The following is a 6,502-nucleotide window of genomic DNA, read 5'->3' on the forward strand; positions in this document are numbered from 1 at the left end:
ATTCACAGCTCTGGTTGCTTTCTGTATATTCCAAATATCACTAGGATACTTAGCGAAAAAAAATAACAAGGTTTAAAAGCATGATAAGCAAAAAGATAATAAAGTCCAGAAGGCAGTTTTAAAAAGGGATTGGTGTTTAGTGGTATGGCAGGAGAAATTCTAGAGTGACAGATGAGCAGAGCTCAGAAACAGACAGGGTAATATGCCAAAGATATTAAGGTAAGTGGAAAATCAAGTATCCAGAGACAGTAAATCTCAGTCAGTGGATTTGGGGTTGAGCATAGCCGCAATCCATGGGAGGAAGCGTGAAAGAGACAAGGCGAGACCCCAGTTCTCATTAGACATGAGGCTACAAGGCAGGTGTCCTAAATAGGGAACAGAAAAGGATGCTGAAACAAAATATTGTCCTAAGTTAAGGGGGAGAAGAGACTGGGGTTCCAAAATGGGGTGCCAGACTCTTGACAATAGATGGACATGATAGAAGGCATGTGGTTTGTGTAGAGGAGAAAAAAATAATGTTCTCTCCACCCTTCTGAGTACTCAGTTGATAGCTCTGAAGCAAAAGACAGATTAACAAGAGAAATATAAGTAGAAGTTTATTAATGTGTACATCTCATGAATACATGGGAAATATACAGGGGACAATGAGTAACTCAAAGCAGTGCCTTCGAACTCCAGCTTGTGTAACATCTTCAGGAAAGAACAATAAATTTTTGGAGAAAGGAGAGGACAAAAGAAAGCAGTTTCAGGCTTCCAAGTTCAGAGGTAAATACTGGTTAGGGAAGTGTGCAATTTAGTTTTCTCTAGTGCTATCTCCAAGCTGATAGGGTCTAATCTTCTCTCCAGTGATTAACTTTTATCTTTCCTGGTAGAAAGAAGGAAAGACACCTTGGTAAATTTATATCCTGTGTTAAGACAAATAGGAAGAGGGCAGGGAGCTTTTCATGTATCTGCTTCTTCTCAATTGCCTTCACCTCAAAATAGCCCTCAGGCCAAAGTGACATGTTTTGTGATGGCATATCTGCTATCCTTCATTTGCCTCAGATATTTTCGTTTTTCTATGTAGCAAACAAGCACCAAATCTCAGTGGCATGGAAAATCATGCATTTATTTAGCTCACACATCTGTGGACCAAAAGGAAGTCAACTGCGGTAGGCAGATCTCAGCTTGGTGGCTCTCCCAGTCTTGGGAAGCTCCCACATGCAACTGCAGATTAGCTGGGGACTGACTGTTGCAGGCTTGGCATGGCTGGGATGTCAAGCTGGTGTCAGTCTGCTCCACGAGGCTATTATCCTCCTCCTGGGACCAGTGGGCTAGCCCAGGCATGTTCTTCTCATAATAAAAGTGGAAGTGCCAAAGAGAAAGCCCAACGGCAAAAGTGGATTTTAAACTTTTGGTACAGCTGGCCACTAACATTCCACTGGCCAATGAAAGGGACTCTCACCCCCAGTGGCAGAGGGTGGAAAATGATACCTCACTCATGGAGGGCAGGGACAGGGGGCTGCAGTGAGGGAAACATATATTTCTGAATCACCATCCACTAGCCCTCAGGTTTTAAAACAATGCATTCAGAAACGATGAAGAAGAAAAGGGCAGATCCAGAAGGCAAGAACAAGGCTAGGTCAGACTGCATTGCCACTTTCATCAGACAAACCACAGGTTCCCCAACCTCTCTTCCAAGACAACAGGAGATAAAAGTCAGATGCTGCTACTTACTTTTTTCTTCCCCAAAGTGAGACCACATGACCCCCATTTGCACATCCAGCTTTGCCCTACAGAGAGATTTTTAAAGCTATCCTCGCATGAGCATCTGTGCTAATCCTATGATGCAAACTGCTCAGCTGTCACCATCCAAATAGTTGGCCCATTTCCCAGAAATGATTATTCTTTAAGTGTGGGGTAGGGATACATTTTTTTTAATCAATTAAAGGTCAAGTATGAATAGAAACTGACTTAAGGACTTGGGATCAGGATAACAGAGTGATTAGGGCAAGAGAAGTACTTTGACACACTTGCTCAGCTCAGAACACTTTAATGGTGAAAAGGGATAGAAGTAGGTAAGTCAAATGACATTACTCAGCTCAAAATGAAACAAATGTCTCCACGGACCAGAAGTGGAGCAGAAATGAAGTGGAGGAACTGTTGGGTTTGGGATCTGAAAGACGATAGCAACGAAAAAGGAATGTATGCATCAACATGGAAGGATCTTAAAAACAAAATGAGGAGTTCCGTCTGTGGTACAGTGGGTTAATGATCCAGCTCATCTCTGTGGAGACACTGGTTTGATCCTCAGCCTGGCACAGTGGGTTAAGATCCAGTGTTGCTATAGCTGTGAGGTAGGTCACAGTTGTGGCCCAGATTAGATCCCTGACCTGGGAACATCTATATGCCATGGGGAAAGCCAAAAAAGAGAAAACACCCTACTGGACAAGGACTGATATTGGTAACCAGGCAAGGCCAATGGGAGAAAACCACATCTTCCTGGAACCCATGTTGGTACCCCCCATCTTTAAGGGATAAAAATGCCAATGGACAATAGAGAGGGGGACCCTTCTTCTTCCTCCCAGCTGTCCTGGGAGCCATTTGCTTTCCTGTAATAAAGATTTTGCTGGCTTGCAAAAAGAAAAAAAGAAAAAAAAAATCCAAACCTGTAATGATATGGGAAATATATGAACTGTAACAATCTAGTATAAAGTTCAAAAACAGGCAAAATCTATTTATAGAAATCAGAATCATGGACAGAAGTGGACAGAATTGGCTGTTAGGGGGCCAAAGAGTGGTTTCTGGGGTGCTGTTAAAGTTCTACCTCCTGTTCTGGGTGGTGGTTACACAGGTGTTCTCACTTTGTAAAAGAAATTGATTTTGTGCTTACGATTTGCCCAATATACTATATGTACACTATGCTTCCATCAAAAAGTCCACCAACATTTTTTATTTGTAACCATTCTGCTTTCAGCAATCATGAACCATTTTATTTCAGACTGACCCATCTGCTGAACAACATTTATTTTTAAATCTATATGCATCCAAGAATTACCAAGGCAGAGGCTAAGATACTGAAGAGACAGAAAGACCAAGTGAGCTCTAGCTGAATTTGGCATTGCTGGAGTCAGGAAAGTGGTTAAAGCATGAAGGTCTATTACATTTTAAAAAGTCAGGATTCCATGCTGTATACTCTAGAGAAGCCACAAAAAGTATAATAAATTGATTGAAGAGTCCAATTGAAACACAAAGATGTAAAGGCAACATCATCAGTTGTATATCTCAAATTTATCTTCTAATTTGGGTAGGGAAAAAAGTAGAGTACAGCAGGGTGACTATAGTTCACAATACTGTATTATATCCTTGACAGGTGCAAGGAAAGTAGATCTTAATGTTCCCGCCAGAAAAAATAAAAATAATTATATGAGGTGATGGAGGTGTTAACAAACCTTACTGCGGTATCATGTCTCAACATATACAAGTATCAAGTCATCACATTGTATACTTTAAACTTAACACGATGTGTCCACTACATCTCAGTAAATCTGGGGCGTTGGGGATAGGAAATGTAGTAAGAGACAGGAATAGGAGTTCCCGTCGTGGCGCAGTGGTTAACGAATCCGACTAGGAACCATGAGGTTGCGGGTTTGGTCCCTGGCCTTGCTCAGTGGGTTAACGATCCGGCGTTGCTGTGAGCTGTGGTGTAGGTTGCAGACGCGGCTCGGATCCCGCGTCGCTGTGGCTCTGGCGTAGGCCGGTGGCTACAGCTCCGATTCAACCCCTAGCCTGGGAACCTCCATATGCCGCGGGAGCGGCCCAAGAAATAGCAACAATAACAACAACAACAACAAAAAGACAAAAAGACAAAAAAAAAAAAAGAGAGACAGGAATATAATCCTAAATTAATCATCAATTGTAGAAGGAAGGCAGAAAGCACATGTGGAGGGATGAATGGACAGATGGAGGAGTAGGCGGATGGATAGGTGGGTAGATGGCTGGATGGGTAGAGGAGTGGATAGATGGGTGTGTGGATGGATGGATGGATGGATGGATGGATGGATGGATGGATGGGTGGATGGATGGATGGGTGGATGGATGGATGGATGGATGGGCTGATGAAAAACGTTCACAAATAAAAACCCAAATTCCTCCATTCATAAAATTATGCACTTAGGATTATATAGGGGAGGGCTTGCATGACAAGTAATTGAGGATACAGGAGCTGAGAATCTTAAGAGCAAAAGATCTGACCACAGGTGACACTGTCATTGCTTGCCTGTGCCTCAGAGCCATTTCTACAGAGCAGTTTGTTGGTTTAGTAATAGACAGTCTCTCCAAGCACTAACAGAAAATGACCTCTAGAAACACTTCATCGACTGGTACAAGAAAGACAACCATGTTTTCCTTTATTTAGTGCGGATGGGGGTGAGGGGGAGGGGCCAGAAGAAATTATCTTGGGAGTATTAGAAAGTGAAACATGACCCTACATGATCAGGTACCATGTAGGAAGCATAATTCTTGACTTCCACATGTGTGAGATGGAATTCAGTATGCGGCACCAGCCATCCGTCTGCAAAATGAAACAGCACGAATACCCTGGTCCTTCTTACAGAGCAGTCCTTCCACACATGCGACAGCACGGGAACATGGGGAAGCCGTTCCCCTAAAATCACGTAGGAATTGTAGGCAGATCAGGTATATGACTATGAATATGAATATTACTCAGCCATAAACTTCACATTTTAAAATGTTGCTTGCATGCAGGCAGCTGATTTACCAATGACATAAGACCATTTGAAGCAACACAGATAGAACTAGAAATTATGCTAAGTGGAGTAAATCAGAGAAAGATCAATATCATATGAGATCACTAATATGTGGAATCTAATAAAAAATGACATGAAAGTACTTACCAAACCGAAACAGACTCAAAGATGTCAAAACCAAACTCACGGTTACCAAAGCGGAAACCTGGTGGGAGGAAAGATAAATCAGGGGGTTGGGACTGACATATACACACTACTATATCTAAAATATATCATACCTACTGTATAGCACAGGGAAATCTATGCGATACTGTGTAACAACCTATATGGGAACAGAATCTGAAAAAGAGCGGATATATGTATATGTGTGACTGATTTACTTTGCTGTACACCTGAAACTGACACAACTTTGTAAGGATACTCCAATACACAATGCTACTCCAATAAATTTTCTAAAAAATACAATTAAGTAAATACATATATAAAATGTAACATTTAGCAATGGAACTAATTCATCAGAATAGGCTCAATGACAGCAATAGCCTGCTTATCTATCCAAGCTCAAATTACTTTGACATCTTTGTGAAACATTCATATATGTCTTTTCAAAGGGCTTGCAATTCTAAACAAAGGCTCATGGTAAAGAAAGTGCAGCCCATGTTTCTCTCCTCTTTCCACCCACCACCTCTATTATGGGATCGTAGCCCATGGGAAAGGCTACCCGCCCCACCCCCGCAAATATCATAAAAACACATTTGCCTACCCAACAGGCTCAAGTGATTTTGGAAGAACTCAGGAAGGTTCTCACACATGTAGGCAGTGTGTCCCTTGTATGACCATGTGCCAGCTTCCTTTTCAGTCATCCCCTCCTCCTCTCTTTTAAGAATATGCAGAAGGTGCCCAGAACCTATTTTTGCTACGCTCTCACACCTGTGTATGCCTTCAATGCCTTGCAAAGCTTTGACTGAACCAGCACTTTCAGATTTTACGAATGGCCCTTTGCCTTCCTTCCTAGTACTCAGTTGAGTGAAATGGGAGACAAGTTAAGTAAAAAATCATTCTGGCTTGACTCAGAAGGGCCCTTCTTCATTGATGACAGCTTCTTTTCTTTGGCCAAGATTATTCTCTTTCTTTAAGTAGGATGCTCTTCCGTTAGGGTTTGTTCTATGCCAGGCGGGCTTCTCAATCCCACTTGGCCACCAGCCCCTGGCAGGGATACCCTGCAGTTCTGCAGATAAACAGGGGCAGATCTGAACCCCAGTGATGGACATCACTGAGGCCCCAAGGGGAATGTCACTGTCAGCCATCAGGATCATATCAACCACATTGGTTTTAAATTAGGCCCGCCCAAAAGATTTTAATGAATTGTTTGGGGTTGCAATCTCAGTCCTGAAGGAATTTTAAATGCCTCTTGTGGGAAGGTTTCTAAAACCTAAAAGAGCCAAATTGTACTGACCTACTTTTCCACAAGTCCTAACAAGGCACTGACAATAAAAAACAAAAAACAAAACCAAAAAAACCTGGCTGCTTTCTTTTGCTCTTCACCCAACTAGGAAAGTGTTGAGGTTTGGTTTACAATTTTCCATGGGTCAAACAAACCACTTTCTTAAATGACAGCCTAGTGACACAGGCACCTACGTGGCCATCTGGGGCTCTGAATCTTCCCTCCCACCTCCCAGAAGGGGCAGGGCTGCTAGTGATCTTTCTACCCGGAGCTAATATGTTTATTGTCTAAAAGACATGTTTCTCTGTTG

This window comes from Sus scrofa, chromosome 7 (genome assembly GCF_000003025.6).
Source record: "Sus scrofa isolate TJ Tabasco breed Duroc chromosome 7, Sscrofa11.1, whole genome shotgun sequence".
Lineage (NCBI taxonomy): Eukaryota > Metazoa > Chordata > Mammalia > Artiodactyla > Suidae > Sus > Sus scrofa.